The sequence below is a fragment of the Dama dama genome, chromosome 6 (assembly GCF_033118175.1).
Source record: "Dama dama isolate Ldn47 chromosome 6, ASM3311817v1, whole genome shotgun sequence".
NCBI lineage: Eukaryota > Metazoa > Chordata > Mammalia > Artiodactyla > Cervidae > Dama > Dama dama.
Genome location: NC_083686.1, coordinates 30,170,163 through 30,187,036, shown reverse-complemented (window position 1 = coordinate 30,187,036; position 16,874 = coordinate 30,170,163). Strand labels below are relative to the sequence as shown.

The following is a 16,874-nucleotide window of genomic DNA, read 5'->3' as shown; positions in this document are numbered from 1 at the left end:
TCCCACATGTGAACTTGACTAAAACAGATCTGCCTGAGAACATGTTCTTTTCTTCCTCTCCTTTCATTGTCACTCTTTTCCCACATTGAAGAAAAAACCCACGTCTCATCTATCACTGATCTCACTGTGGAAAATTGCTCTGTTATAGAAAACCTACAAGACACAAAACAAAGAATTTCAAATACTGGAGCTGGTGCTGAGAGTGACAGTGGACTTTTACGATTCAGGTAGTTTCCTGTTCTTAGCTTTCAATAAAATTAAATAAGGACCTATTGGAACATGACTTTGATCATGAAAATGTTTTTGATGGTAGAAATTAAAACTTAGTTATTAATTCATTTTAAAATATCATTAACATGTAAATTACATGTTAATACAAATAACATCCTTTTTAAATTAAAAATAACTTTTTAATTTGATGAGAATACTCAATTTAATTAACAACATTTAGTGAGAAGAATGGTTTTATCTTTGAACTCTCTTTCATGTCTGACTTAATAAGAGATATTAGGATTCTTTTATCTGCTTTTTTTTCTTTATTTATATTAATTGGAGGCTAATTACTTTACAATATTGTAGTGGTTTTGCCATACATCAGCCATGGGTGTACATGTGTTCCCCATCCTGAAGCCCCCTCCCACCTCCCTCCCCATCCCATCCCTCTGGGTCATCCCAGTGCACCAGCCCTGAGCCCCCTGTCTCATGCATTGAACCTGGACTGGTAATCTGTTTCACATATGATAACATACATGTTTCAATGCTATTCTCTCAGACCATCCACCCTCGCCTTCTCCCACAGAGTCCAAAAGACTGTTCTATACATTTGTCTCTTTTGCTGTCTCGCATATAGGGTTATCGTTACCATCTTTCTAAATTCCATATATATGTGTTAATATACTATATTGGTGTTATTCTTTCTGACTTATTTCACTCTGTATAATAGGCTCCAGTTTCATCCACCTCATTAAAACTGATTCAAATGTATTCTTTTTAATGGCTGAGTAATATTTCATTGTGTATATGTACCACAGCTTTCTTATCCATTCATCCGCCTATGGGTATCTAGGTTGCTTCCATGTCCTGGCTATTATAAACAGTGCCGTGATGAACATTGAGGTACACATGTCTCTTTCAGATCTGGTTTCCTTGGTGTGTATGCCCAGGAGTGGGATTGCTGGGTCATATGGCAGTTCTATTTCAAGTTTTTTAAGGAATCTCCACACTGTTCTCCATAGTGACTGTACTAGTTTGCATTCCCACCAACACTGTAAGAGGGTTCCCTTTTCTCCACACCCTCTGAGAAGAATGGTTTTATCTTTGAACTCTCTTTCATGTCTGACTTAATAAGAGATATTAGGATTCTCTTATCTGCTTCTGCATTCAATCTTCATCTGTCACCATATCATATATGTAGCTGCCGGAAAATTCTACTATATACTCTTCACAGGATGAGAATGAAAAAAGAAACTAAAGTCTTTATATTATTATAAAAATAATTTTACCTCACTGACCTGGTCAGAACAATCTCAGGAAGTCCCAAGAATCCTCATCAAATTTTGAGAATAACTTTGGATGATGTTGCATTCATATTTTTAATCCTCTCCCTGGTTATGTATTGAAAATGGTGCCATGTGTGGATTACTTTACACACAGACATTCTCATTGCTTATTTTACCTAGTTTGTGCCCTACAAAAACAATAACTCTGATAAAAAAAAAAATCAATTTTGTTCAATTCCCACCAAAAAAGAAAAAAAGCTACAGTACATGTATAATTTTATGTGCTGTAATATCAAACATATTCCTAGCAGAAAAGAGCTTCCCTTTTTAAAGGAGGCATTGGTGAAAACTGAAACCTCTGCTTCTGATTTTACTATCTGGTTGGTAGAATTTTACACAGACTAGCTTCTGGCTTCAAACATCACAGATCTTTTTCCTCTTTCATCACTCCGACTTCTGCTGCCAAGCACCACAAGACAAGTTCATATGGCAATGCCAACTTTCACCTTTCACTTTGGTGTCCCTACACTTGGTACATTGAGACAGCAGTGGGTAGGAGTATTCCCGAAGACATTTCTCAGATGAAACAACCAGAGCAACTTATTCACAAGCTACATACATATGCCCTACTGAATCCAAATTCAGTGTCTCCACAATTAAACCTTTCTGAAGCAGATCTCAAAAATGCCTGTGATTATCCCAACGCCACTGACACAACATATGTATGGTGAAAGAAAAGTCAATGTTGAGAGAAACAGATGTCTTCACTGGTTATGGCTTAAATATGTTACATTTGCAAGAGCTACAAACATAAGACCCCGTGAACACACTGCTAGCATCCTCTTAGGGCCCTGAAAGGAGCCTGTAAGTGAAAGGCACTGTAGCTTAAACTTGAACGTTATTAGCTTTATAATTAATCTGTCTTTGCCTCACTACTTTCCTCAGTTGTGTTTGCCCTTTCTTCCCCTATATTGTGTATTCTTTTTTGCAATAATCCTATTTATGTCCTTACTAGAAGACAAAAAGTTCATAATATCACCTCTTTTGTTCTAGGTGACAAATTCTGCTTGGAGTACATAGCAAAGGGAAACATTAGATACTGAGCATTCTATGTAAGGAGTGCAAAATATTTCTGGAAAATTGAACTCTAATTTACTCATGGTAAGGTAAATGGATACCAGAATCCAGAGAGAAGTGTCTCCAGCAGAAACACAACATGAATCAAATATGCAATTTAAAATTTTCTGGTAGTCGCATGAAAAAGATTAAAAGAAGAAGGTGAAGTTAATTTTAATAATATATTTTATTTAACCCAATACGTATATATTATAGCCTGATATATATACAATCAAAAAATTAATGATGTATCTTGCTCTTTTTTTTTGGTTGCTAAATGTTTGGAATTAGGTATGTATTTCCATTTGCATCTCAATTTTAACTAGTCACTTTTCAAGTGCTTAAAAACCACATTTGGCTAGTGGATACCATATTGAACAGTGCAGGTCTAAATATAATGGAAGAAGAAGCACAGAGTTAAAAGTAACACCCCTATTGAACAACAGAGAATCTAAAACTTGGTATAAGTAACATTTCCAGTGTCACCTAGGAGTTACCATTTGGTGGAGATAAGATTGGAACATGGGTTTGCATTACAAGTTATAAAGTTAAAAGAAACTTTTCTAAATTACCAAAAATAAAAATCAAATTTAATCAAACGTGTTAGAGAAAAGACTAGATCACAAAATGATAATATATAATCATGGTCATATGAAGAGAGAGAAAAGAAGCTAGACACTGACTTTACACCTTTCACAAAAGTTAAATCAAAATGGCTCATAGGCCTAAATGTAAAATGCAAAAGTAAAGATTCCTAGAATATACAAAAAGAATACATGTACATGACTTTAGATTTGGTGATGACTAAATATGATATCAAAAGTACTCTCCTTGAAAGAAAAAGCAGTAAGATAGACTTTCATTAAAGTTAAATTTTTCTGCTCTATCAAAGCTAGTGTTAAGAGAGTAAAATGACAAGACAGAAACGGGGAGAAAATCTCAGCAAAACGTATGTCTGACAAAGGACTGGTCTCCAAAGTGTACAAAGAATTCATAAAATTCAACAATAACAAAATAACCCATTTTTTTTGATAAGTCAAAAGATCTAAACTCACATCCCCCCCCCAAAAAAAGCATAAAGATGGCAATTATTTGGAATATGGGCAAAAATACTCATCCTCATATGCCAGCATGAAATTGCAAACTCAGAAACAATGAAATGTTGAACACATATTAGAAAGGTTAAAACCTGCACATTGGTAAGAGTAATTGCTGCTAAGAATGTAGAGCAACAGGAATTCTCATCCATTGCTGGTAGAAGTGCAAAATGGCATAGCCACTTTGTCTTTTGGTGTTTTTTTTTTTTTTTTCCATTTATTTTTATTAGTTGGAGGCTAATTACTTTACAATATTGTAGTGGTTTTTGCCATACACTGACATGAATCAGCCATGGATTTACATGTGTTCCCCATCCCGATCCCCCGTCCCACCTCCCTCTCCATCCCATCCCTCTGGGTCTTCCCAGTGCACCAGCCCTGAGCACTTGTCTCATGCATCCAACCTGGGCTGGTGATCTGTTTCACTCTTGATAGTATACTTGTTTCAATGCTATTCTTTCAGAACATCCCACCCTCGCCTTCTCCCACAGAGTCTAAAGTCTGTTCTGTACATTTGTGTCTCTTTTTCTGTTTTGCATATAGGGTTATCGTTACCATCTTTTTAAATTCCATATATATGCATTAGTATACTGTATTGGTCTTTATCTTTCTGGCTTACTTCACTCTGTATAATGGGCTCCAGTTTCATCCATCTCATTAGGACTGGTTCAAATGAATTCTTTTTAACGGCTGAGTAATATTCCGTGGTGTATATGTACCACAGCTTCCTTATCCATTCATCTGCTGATGGGCATCTAGGTTGCTTCCATGTCCTGGCTATTATAAACAGTGCTGCGATGAACATTGGGGTACATGTGTCTCTTTCAGATCTGGTTTCCTCGGTGTGCATGCAAAATGGCATAGCCACTTTGGAAGACAGTTTGGCAGTTTCTTACAAAACTTAAAATACTTTAGCCATGTGATCTGGCAGTTGCGCTCCTTAATATTTACCCAAATGAGTTGAAAACTTAACAATCACATAAGAATCTGCATACAAATGTCTACAGCAGCTTTACTCGTAATTACCAAACTTGGAAGCAAACAAGATGTTCTTCAATACATGAATGGATAACCAAACTGTGGTACAACATACAATAAAATAATTAAGATTCTGCTATCAAGTCACAGAAAGTCAGGAAGTAGTCTTAAATGCAAACTGCTAAGCAAAAGAAGCAAATCTGCAGAGGATATGCAGTGTACGATTCAAGATGGACGACATTTCTGAAAAGGCAAAACTGTAGCGACAATAACAGGACCAGTGACTGCCGCATTTTGGGGAGGAGGGAGGAACAGGTGAAGCGCGGGAGGTTTTTAGGGCAATGCAACTACTGTGTATGAAACTGAGGGTGGGTACACATCATCATTTGTCAAGACCGATACAACATAAAGGGTAAACCCTAATGTAAGTACGCGATTTAGTTAATAAAAATGTATCATTATTGGATCATCAATTGTAACAAATTAACCACACTAATGCAAGCTGTTAACAATAAAATTAACTATGGGGGAGAGAAAAGGGAATAAAAGGGAACTTTCTGTACTTTTACGCTCAATTTTTCTGTAAACCTAAAACTGATATTTTAACTCTATTAATTTTTAAATATATCCCCAAAATTACTGGCTGGTATTTTAAAATAGTAGCCCACACTATTTGCAAATTGGTAGTTTGCTGGAAATGACTGAGATAGAAAATATCGCCCCCTAGTGGCTCTGAGAAAGAAAAACTACAAGTGTAATGAACCAGCTAGAGCCAAGGAAACCCACTCCAGTGTTCTTGCCTGGAGAATCCCAGGGACAGGGGTGCCTGGTGGGCTGCCGTCTATGGGTTCACACGGAGTCGGACACGACTGAAGTGACTTAGCAGCAGCAGCAGAGCCAAGGAACAGGCAGCAACTGCCCCTTTGGTGGGAGAAGGTAGTTCTAAAAACAGATTAAGTCTCAAATGTGATGGCCATCTATAAATCCAAGTAATAACTTGAGTAGTCAGGAAGAAGGGTGACTAAGGACAATATTTAAGAAAAATCAGAGAGTGAGTAAATATATAAGGGACTGATGCCTTATTAATACCACGGGAGTGACTCGGAACGAAGGAAACCAAATTCTATAAATCCTTCCACTGGCTAAGTATTCCTGGGGTAGGAAAACCTCTGCGGACGGGAAAAATGTCATACTAAAAGGGCCATAAAAATGCATGCTGCAAAACAACTAAGCTTTTGTGTCACAACTTTTGAGCCAGTGCTCTAGAGCCCTGGAGCTGCAATTACTGAAGAACGCATGCCCTGGAGCCTGCGCTCCACAGGAGAAGCCGCGGCCTGGAGAAGCATGCACAGAACTCCAGAGCAACCCCCACTCCCTACGACTAGAGAGAAGAGTCCTCGCAGCAAAGACCAAGCACAGCCAAAAAATGAACTAATTGAAAAAATAAAATTATTTTTTTAATGCAGGCCTATCCTCCTAGTAAAATATTGGCAGACCAGACCAGAAGACATCTGATCTAAGAGGTAAGAAGCCACATTCAGGAAACTCAAGGAGACTAAGCAAAAACAAATTGAATTTTTAGTTATTAATATAATTAAAACTTTACATTTGTGAAACTAAAACGGTAACTATATACCCAACATGAAATAGGTTACGATAGATTTTAGATCAACACATAGAACAAATAATTGCAACAGTTTTTCACTTTAGAGTAAAATTTAAAAGAACAACTAATTTGATTTAAACTTCCTTTACCTTTAAACTGCAAGAAGACATTACACATAAGAACATCTCAACAAGTAGTATACTTATATCCCTTATAGAATCTACTAAATATTTTTAGAATCCAAAGATCCTACCACTTTATTTCAGTGTCCCTATGTAACTGAAAATAGAACAATTTGAGAAGTCATAGACTAGAAGTCCTAGAAGGCAAATAGCACATATATGATCACTTTTGTGCAAATAAACACATTGCCCTCCTACTACCACCCACGTAGATTCCACTGGCTTGTGGACATACTTATGTTGCAAATTGCATCTTCAGTGTTTTGAATGCAACTCCCTGGATGCCAATACACATTGCTAAGGATGTTTACAGTCACCTTACATTCTAAACTTTGGACCTATGAGCTCATGAGTTCTTTCTCCAGCTGTATCTAACCTGCTGCTATACTGATCCATTGGTTCTCTTAATTTTGTTTACTTACATTGTCAGTTCCAGGATTTCTATTTGGCTGTTTTTTATTTTTTTTTTTATTTTTTTTTTTTTATTTGGCTGTTTTTGAAATCTGCTACATCATATTATTTAGTTTCCTGTTCCCTGTCAAAGTTTTCAAGCTTTGCTTTTATTATAGTCTTAGTTTTTTCAAAGCAATGTATAATTTAATCCCTGGTTGGGGAACTAAAATTCTGCAAGCCACACAGCAGGATTATTTTTTTAAAAATAAAAAGCAAAGCACATTATCATACCATGTCTACAAAAAAATACCCACTATTTTTTGGAGCTGGTGGAGTTTGTCAGCCAGTCACCAGCTGATTATCATGACTCTGTTTTTTAAAGTAGAAGCAAATTTTAAAAATGTTTAATTTTTTGTAATTATAAGAAAATTTATAAGAAAGAAAATTAGTCACACAAACTCCATCATTCATATTTTACAACATTAACACTTTGATAAATACTTTCCAGTCAATTTTTTCTGTGAATATTTTATGTATTTTTTGACAAAGTTCAGTTTATTCTGCAGTAGTATATACTGTTATGTAACATATTTTTCCATTTAACTATTATATACACCATAAGTATTTTCTGCTGTAATTTCACTAAAACAATTTCAGTCTCTAAATTGTCTTCCATTTTATCAATTAATCATAATTATACAACCAATTCCCTAATATTTGAACGGGATTTTGTATGGTAATAAATCTTTAATGATCTCTATTGATCTGTCTGTATGAAAAGTGAGGCTGCAACTTCATGGCAAATAGATGGGGAAAAAATGGAAACAGTGACAGACTTTATTTTATTGGGCTCCAAAATCACTGAGGACAGTGACTGCAGCCATGAAATTAACAGATGCTTGCTCCTTGTAAGAAAAGCTACAACAAACCTAGACAGCATATTAAAAAGCAGAGACATCACTTTGCCAACAAAGGTCCGTATGGTCAAAGCTATGGTTTTTTCCAGTAGTCATGTATGGATGTGAGAGTTGGACCATAAAGAAGGCTGAGTGCCAAAAAACTGATGATTTCAAACTGTGGTACTAGAGAAGACTCTTGAGAATCCTTGGACAGCAAGGAGATCAAATCGATCAATCCTAAAGGAAATCAATCCTGAATATTCATTGGAAGGACTAATGCTGAAGTGCCAGTATTTTGGCCACCTGATGTGAAGAGCCGACTCACTGGAAAAAACACTGATGCTGGGAAAGATTGAAAGGAGGAGGAGAAGAGGGGGGGGTGGTGACAGAGGATGAGATGGTTGGATGGCATCGCCAATTCACTGGACATGAGTTTGAGCAAACTTTGGGAGATAGAGAAGGACAGGGAAGCCTGGCGTGCTGCAGGCCACAGGGTTGTAGAGTCAGACACAACTGAGTAACTGAACAACAACAAATCATGGGGAGATTCTTTTCTTCCTTCTCCCTACCTGAAAATGAGTGTCAGTGAGATGATTTGTTATGTTTTCTTTCATCCCTCCCCATTATAGCGACATGGCTACCAGGGGTAAGAGCGTAGGAGAAGCATTTGGTAGAGAAGAAAAAGTAAGTATAGGAAAGGAGGAGAGATTTTCTTGGGATAATACCAAATGTAAGACCAGTTAAGAGGTGGTGCATCTTGGCAGTGTCAAAGATATGAACTTGCTGGTAGATGCTCCACCCATCAGACGAGATCCCCCCCTCAATGAACTGCATCCAGTGGAGAATGAACTGGCTTCTGAAATCTGGTACAAGAAAGAGTAGGGCCCTAGATTAAAGGAATCTAGAGGCCATGGAAAAGATTTAAGTCCCAAGAGAAGGCTTGTTTTTTTTTTCCTACAAAATATAAAATAATATAGAAGTATAAGCTGTTACTTCCATGAGAGATGAAGGGTCTGTTGTCTGTAAATAACTAGTGAGGATAACGGAACCCTTGGTACGTGTGGAGTTGTCTGGGTTGAAGGACTTGTCTCTGCCCTGAAAGACTGTTTTGTACATCCTGTGGGCACTGTGTATGCTTGATCAGCTGATGTATGATTGCTTTCCTTATCCTCCTCCACTCCAAGGAATATAGTTGTGGGGTTACAATGAGGGGAAAATCCATGTACTGTAATAACTGTAGACATATTTGTTTAATCACTGTTCAAATCAGACTTTGTGTCAGCAAGCTTCTCACAGTTAATTGTCAATCATTTAACTCCTCCACACCCCGTCTGTCCCACACACTGTAATTGTAGTCTGATTTGCTTTTCAAAGTAATGTCTCACCAGGCTAATTGAAGTAGCTGCAGCAACACAATCTCCAGAAACTTGCTTAGAAAAGCTTTCCCTCATGCCAAGCAAAGTGGCTACTAGATGAGTCTGCTGAGAGTTATGAGCTTGCATTCTCGTATCTGATTAAATCTTGGTCTCTGAACCACTAGAATAAAATGAACATTTAATTTTTGCTTAATCGTCACAAATTATTCTAAGTGCTTTAAAGAAGCCAAACAGGGGACATACTATAGGGTCAAGAGTACACACAACATACTCAAAATGAAATCATCTTCCTTCATGTTCCTCTTCTTGCATCCTCTCTTTTTATCAGTAGTCCCACCATATTCCACATCACCAAAGTTCATAATCATTATAACACTTTACACTTCCCTCTTTTCCTGTCCATTACATCCAACCAGATGCCAATCCTCTCCATGGCTGCTTTCCAATCCCCTTGTAAAATTGTAAAAAAGATTTAATGAAAGTATATATTTAGAAAATAATTGGCAAATTCTTTAGCATATTTTAAGAATGCAATAATGGCTGGGTGTTATTATTATTTTCATAAGTATTACCCTGAGTATGACCCTGTTTTCTGACGTGTAAAGACAAGACTCTTGAGAGTCCCATGGACAGTAAGGAGATCAAACCAGTCAATCCTAAAGGAAATCAACCCTGAATATTCACTGGGGGACTGATGCTGAAGCTGAAGCTCCAATACTTGGCCACCTAATGGGAAGAGCCAACTCATTGGAAAAGACCCCAGCACTGGTAAAGATTGAGGAGAAGGGGGTGACAGAGGATGAGATGGTTGGATGGCATGATCGACTCAATGGACAGGAGTTTGAGCAAACTTCAGGAGATGGTGAAAGACAGGGAAGCCTGGCGTGCTGCAGTCCAAGGGGTCGCAAAGAGTTGGACACAACTGATTGAGTGAACAGCAGCAACAAGGACAAGAGAATTTGACTTTCCACATTCACTTTTAGAGAGTGTAAGAAAGTTTCAGGAAGGTAGAGAAGAGTACCAGCCAATAACTGGCTTTGTATCCTTAGAACTTAATGAATATCCTAGAGTCTATATTTTGAAATCCCAATACAAGGCTGCTGGTAATAAGTAGCCTATCTCATACGGTTGGTCAGCTTGAGATGAAATATAAATTTAAAACTCCTTTGCAAGATATAAAGTAATATACAAACACATACTGTTATTTCCATCCTCATTTTTTTAATTACAAAGTGAAAATAAGCAGGCTGGGAAACACGATGACCAAGATTTTAAAACTGTACTGATTATGAAGGGAAGGTTCAGAACTGTCTATGATTCTGTATAATATGTAATTTTCATCTCACATGAGCAATGCTTTGCAGAAAGACCTTCTGACAGTGAAGGAGTGACTCTGTAGAGCAATACTTTTATATTCTGGAATGAAATGGTCACTCTTTACAAAAGGAAAACCTAACTTCATTTTTTTTTTAATTTCTTCTTTTTCATGAAGATGGTTAGGATTACAGTCCTATGCTGAGGACTAAATCAAGATAAAGAGGCACAGTTAAACTTTTTCCTTTGTAGTATATAAAAAGGTTGTTTCAGCCTCTTATTTGGAAATAATTTTAAACTTATAGAAGTGTTGCAAAGCTAGTATAGTGAGTTTCCATATACTTTCCAAACAACTTCCCATAATGTTAGTATCTCACATAAGTATGCTTTAATCATCAAACTAAGAAATTTACATTAGCACAATATTAATAACTAAGTTACAGACTTCATGCAGGTTTCATCAGTTCTTCCTCTACTATTCTTTATCTGTTCCAGGATATGTTTCAAGGTCCCACACTTCATTTAGTTGTCATTTTCCTTCAGTTCAGTTCAGTTCAGTTGCTCAGTCGTGTCTGACTCTTTGCGACCCCATGAATCACAGCATGCCAGGCCTCCCTGTCCATCACCAACTCCCGGAGATTACTCAAACTCATGTCCATTAAGTCGGTGATGCCATCCAGCCATTGCATCCTCTGTCATCCCCTTCTCCTCCTGCCCTCAATATTTCCCAGCATCAGGGTCTTTTCCAATGAGTCAACTCTTCGCATGAGGTGGCCAAAGTACTGGAGTTTCAGCTTCAGCGTCAGTCCTTCCAATGAACACCCAGGATTGATCTCCTTCAGGATGGTCTGGTTGGATCTCCTTCCAGTCCAAGGGACTCTCAGGAGTCTTCTCCAACACCATAGTTCAAAAGCATCATTTCTTTGGCACTCAGCTTTCTTCACAGTCCAACTCTCACATCTGTACATGACCACTGGAAAAACCATAGCCTTGACTAGATGAACCTTTGTTGGCAAAGTAATGTCTCCGCTTTTTAATATGCTGTCTAGGTTGGTCATAACTTTCCTTCCAAGGAGTAAGCGTCTTTTAATTTCGTGGCTGCAATCACCATCTGCAGTGATTTTGGAGCCCAAAAAAATAAAGTCTGACACTGCTTCCACTGTTTCCCCATCTATTTCCCATGAAGTGAGATGGGACCATTTTCCTTAGCCACTTCTAATTGATGACAACTCAGTCTCTCCTTGCTTTTAATGACCTTGACATTTTTGAGGAGTACTGGTCAGGTATTTTGTAGGCTTCCCAGGTGGCTGAGTGGCAAACAATCTGCCTGCCAATGCAGGAGACACCAGAGACACAGGTTTGACCCCTGGGTTGGGACAATACCCTGGGGAAGGAAATGACAACCTGCTCCAATATTCTTGCTTGGAAAATCTCATGGACAAAGAAGCCTCGCAGGCTAACAGTTCATGGGGCCACAAAGAGTTAGACATGACTGAGCAACTGAACATACACACATATCTCAATCTGAATTTTCCCAGCATTTTCTCATAATTGGATTGAAGTTATAAATTTTGAGGAAGAATACCATAGAGGTGAACATGCCCATCCTAAGGAAGTAAATGGTGTCAATATGTTTTATGTGATACTTAAGTGGTACCTGCTAGATTTTTCCACTATAAACTTTACTGTTTCTCTTTGGACTAAGTAAGCATTGGGGGGTGATAATTTTTGGCTATGCAAATATTTTGTTTCTCCTTAAAGTTCTGACCAAAATTTTAACATTCACCTGTGGATCTTGCCTGCAAAAATGATTCCTATGACATTCTGATGGTACTTTTCTATTTCCCTCATTCCTTCTACATTTATTAATTGGAATTCTTATGTAAGGAAAGGCTGTCCCCCTCTCCCCCAAATAAACCTTATTTGCTTTGTCACCAAAAACAATCACTGTTCAGCTCTTTGCATGATTTATGATCCAAATGTCCTGACTTCCTTACAGAGTTATCAAGGGAACTGAATAAGATAGAACACATACAGGGTAAGCATTCAATGAACGTGCATCCCATCCCTTCCACTACCCACTGTCTAACATCCAGATGAGTCCAATGTCTGAGCCCTATAGTTAGCACTCAATCAGCCATAATTGATGAAACTTTTTATCATTAGTTGATTTTGCATACATGTGACCACACCAAATAGATTGTAATGCCCCCAAGATGAGCAAACAGACTTCCTATGGTTACATGGATTCACAGCACTGGTACAGTGTACTATACAGAGACAGTCAGAAAATGTACTGAGTGAATGAATGGATATTTTATAAATGCTAAGAAAAGAGATATATATGCTGAGAGTCCTAAATAAGGGTCAGTTTAAATGTTTTCCTTTCTTCAAACAATTCTCCCCTATCTCCCTTTCATGTCACTTGCTTCTAGATTGATTTAAACTTCAACATCAATAGATCTCTTTTTTATAGTTCATTCATGTTCCTTTTTAAATCCATCAGGTTTTTTGTATCTTCAAAACAATTCAGAAAACAGCCCTAATTTTAAAACAGGCAAAGGATGGAAATGGACAATTCAAAAAGAGCCAAAAAAGCACAATAAACATTTGGAAGAGAAAGTTTAAATTCAAAAGTTGAGCCTCTGCAAGTTCGAACTTTAAGGAATGTTCAAAACACCAGAGGATCTTGTTAAAATATAGATCCTGATTCAATGAGGCAAAGAAAGGATCAGACAGAGTCTGCATTTCTCATAATCTCCAAGCGATGACAATGTTGCTGAGGTTGAGGGCCACATTTTGAGCACTCAGACTGTAACCATAATGATGAGGGCTGAAAACAGCTGTGTGCTGTATGTAACTCATTCTGCTGTAGATCAGTACAACCTTTTGGAAAGCAGTTTGTCTTTTTAAGGTAGATTTTATTGAATAGATAAAATTGTGATTTTTAAGAGTAATTAATGAAACACTATGTGTTAAAAATATAACAGGAAAATGCTTACACTATAATGCCAATTGTTTTAGCTTTATTAAGGTATAGTTGACATATAAAATTGCAAGATAATTAAAATGTATGTTGTGGTGATTTGCTAGACATATATATTATGAAAAGCTTTCTCCATCTAGTTAATTAACATATCCTTTTTCTTTTTCTTTTTTTTAAGAAAACGTAAGTTCTACTCTCTTAGCAAATTTCAGTTATACATACGGTCTTATCAACTACAGTTATCATCCTATACTTTAGATCCTCAGACTTTAGTCATCTTATAATTAGAAGTTTGTACCCTTTTTGTAGCCTCTCCCCCTGTCCCCCAACAGCCCCCAGCCCCTGACAACCACTTCTCTACTCTATGAGTCTGACTTATTTTTAAGATTCCACATATAAGTGACACCATGCAGTATTTCTTTCTCTGTCTGAGTTATTTTACTTAACATAATGCTCTCGAATTCCATCTATGTTGACACAAATGGCAAGATTTCCTCCTTTCTGGTGATTGAATAGCATTTCACCACATAATAATGTGCGTATATATATATATATATATATGTGTGTGTGTGTGTGTGTATATATATATATATCACATGTATACACATGTATCTTCTTTATCCATCTTTCTGTTAATGGATAACATAACATTAAATCTAAAAATAATGCAAATTATACAAATAGTATAAGTTTAATTCTTGATCAATTCAATAGTTTAATTATTTAATGCCTATACGTGCCAAGCACTATTCTAATAGGTGCTTGGAATAATTTAGTAAATAATGCCAAAATCCCTTTCTTTGAGTATCTTACATCCTATATATCATGCATTTAAAAACAAAAATAGAGCTCTTTCCCATCTTGCAAGTTGGCGGGTGAAAAGGCTGAGAAGCCAGATACTAAGGAGAAAAAACCTGAAGCCAAGAAGGCTGATGCTGGCAACAAGGCTAAAAAGGTGAAAATGGTGAAGAAAGTTAGGAAGGGGAAGCCCCGCTGCAGCCGAAACCCCGTCCTGGTCAGAGGAATTGGCATATATTCCCGATCAGCCATATACTCCAGAAAGGCCCAGAGAAGGTATTCAGCAGCTAAATCCAAGGTCGAAAAGAAAAAGAAGGTTCGGGTTCTTGCTACTGTCACAAAACCAGTTGGTGGCGATAAGAATGGTGGTACCCGAGTGGTCAAGCTTCGCAAAATGCCTAGGTATTATCCTACTGAAGATGTGCCTCGGAAACTTGAGTCACGGCCAGAAACCGTTCAGTAAGCACGCGAGGAGGCTGCGCACCAGCATCACTCCTGGGACCCTTCTGATCACCCTCACGGGGCACCACGGAGGCAAGAGGGTCGTTTTCCTGAAGCAGCTGGGCAGTGGCTTGCTACTTGTGACTGGGCCTCTATCCCTCAATCGAGTTCCTCTGCGCAGAACACACCAGAAATTTGTCATTGCCACCTCCACCAAAATCGGTATCAGTGGTGTGAAAATCCCAGAACATCTCACTGACACTTACTTCAGGAAGAAGAAGCTGCGTAAGCCGAGACACCAGGAGGGTGAGATCTTCCACACAGAGAGAGAGAGAAATAGGAGATCACAGAGCAGCGCAAGGCTGATCAGAAAGCTGTGGACTCACAAATTCTGCCAAGAATCAAAGCTGTCCCTCAGCTCCAGGGCTACCTCCGCTCTATGTTTGCTCTCACAGATGGAATTTATCCTCACAAAGTAGTATTCTGAACTTCTTGCAAAAAACCTAATTAAATAATTTGTCCATTTCAAAAAATAAAATAATAAATAAAATTAAAAACAAAAAACAAAAATAGATACAGTCAAATGTGAGTCAAAGTTAGTTTTGAGCGGTCTTTATTTTCTTTAAATGTTTTGGTAGTTCCATGTTTCCAAGTCATATAAAAATAGATATTTTCTTCATAAATATTATTGACATGGTATCAAGATTATTTAACATTCCGCAAGTAGTCTTTTCTGCTGCTGCTGCTGCTAAGTCACTTCAGTCGTGTCCGACTCTCTGCGACCCCATAGACGGCAGCCCACCAGGCTCCCCCGTTCCTGGGATTCCCCAGGCAAGAACACTGGAGTGGGTTGCCATTTCCTTCTCCAATGCATGAAAGTGAAAAGTGAAAGTGAAGTCGCTTAGTCTTGTCAGTCTCTTAGCGACCCCATGGACCACAGCCTAGCAGGCTCCTCCATCCATGGGATTTTCCAGGCAAGCGTACTGGAGTGGGGTGCCAAAGACTTAAATTAAGCCATCTTGGCAACTTCAAATATATCTGTTGTGTTTTTTTTACTAGAAATATCTTTCTGATGCTGGGAAAGATGGAAGGCAGGAGGAGAAGGGGACGACCAAGGATAAGACGGTTGGATGGCATCAAATTCAGTGGATATGAGTTTGATAACCTCAAGCAGATGGTGAAGGACACGGAAGCCTGGCATGCTGCCGTCCATGGGGTCGCAGAGTCGGACACGACTGAGCGACCGAGCTGATCCTCCTTTCCCTAAATTGCTCTCTAATCCTGTGGTGGATCTTGGTCTCCCTCTACTGGCCAGACAGCATCAACAGAAGACTGTGTTGGTGGTTTAGCCGCTAAGTCCTATTGGACTCTTACAACCCTATGGACTGTAATCCACCAGGCTCCCCTGTCCATAGGATTCTCCAGGCAAGAACACTAGAGTAGGTTGCCATTCCCTTCTCCAGGGGATCTTCCCAACCCAGGAACAGAGCCCAGGTTTCCTACACTGCAGGCAGATTCTTTACCGACTGAATTAAGAGGAAAGATACAACAGAAGACTGATATGAAAATAAATCTGGAAAATCACAGAGCACAACTACCCTCCACAGCAGTCCCTCATTCATTCAATCAAAAGACACTTAATGAACACCTACTATGTATTAGATATGATCCTTAGTGCTGGAAATACAAAATAAATAAGATACAGTCTCAGTCCTTGAACTTGTCCTATACTTTTCTCCAGGAAATTATCAAGTCCCAGGAGATTTTATGGGCCTGGGACTCAAGAAAAAAGTCTGCTCTGCCTAGACAGGATGACTGGTATGTATTTATGCTGGACTATGAAAATAACATGTTTCTGTGAAAATCAGGGACACCTTTCTACAATACCCTCTGAAGTGAAGTGTAAGTCACTCAGTAGTGTCCAACTCTTTGAGAAAACACGGACTGTAGTCTACCAGATTCCTCTGTCCATGGGATTCTCTAGGCAAGAATAGTAGAGTGAGTTGCCATTTCCTTCTCCAGGGGTTCCTCCCAATCCAGGGACTGACCCCAGGTCTCCAGCATTATAGACAGATTCTTTACCAGCTGAGCAACCAGGGAAGCTCTGGAAGATACTAAAATATTTAAGCTTCAAATTGCCCAAAACTAAGACAGCTGACATAAAGGAAGAGATCTAGACATTAAAAGAT

At 38.3% G+C, this 16,874-nt stretch overlaps 1 pseudogene; it reads left to right on the top strand.

Annotated features, from left to right (window-relative positions):
* The first annotated feature begins 8,403 nt into the window (after positions 1 to 8,403).
* Positions 8,404 to 15,172, top strand: LOC133058689 (large ribosomal subunit protein eL6-like; annotated as a pseudogene).
* Positions 15,173 to 16,874: the final 1,702 nt, after the last annotated feature.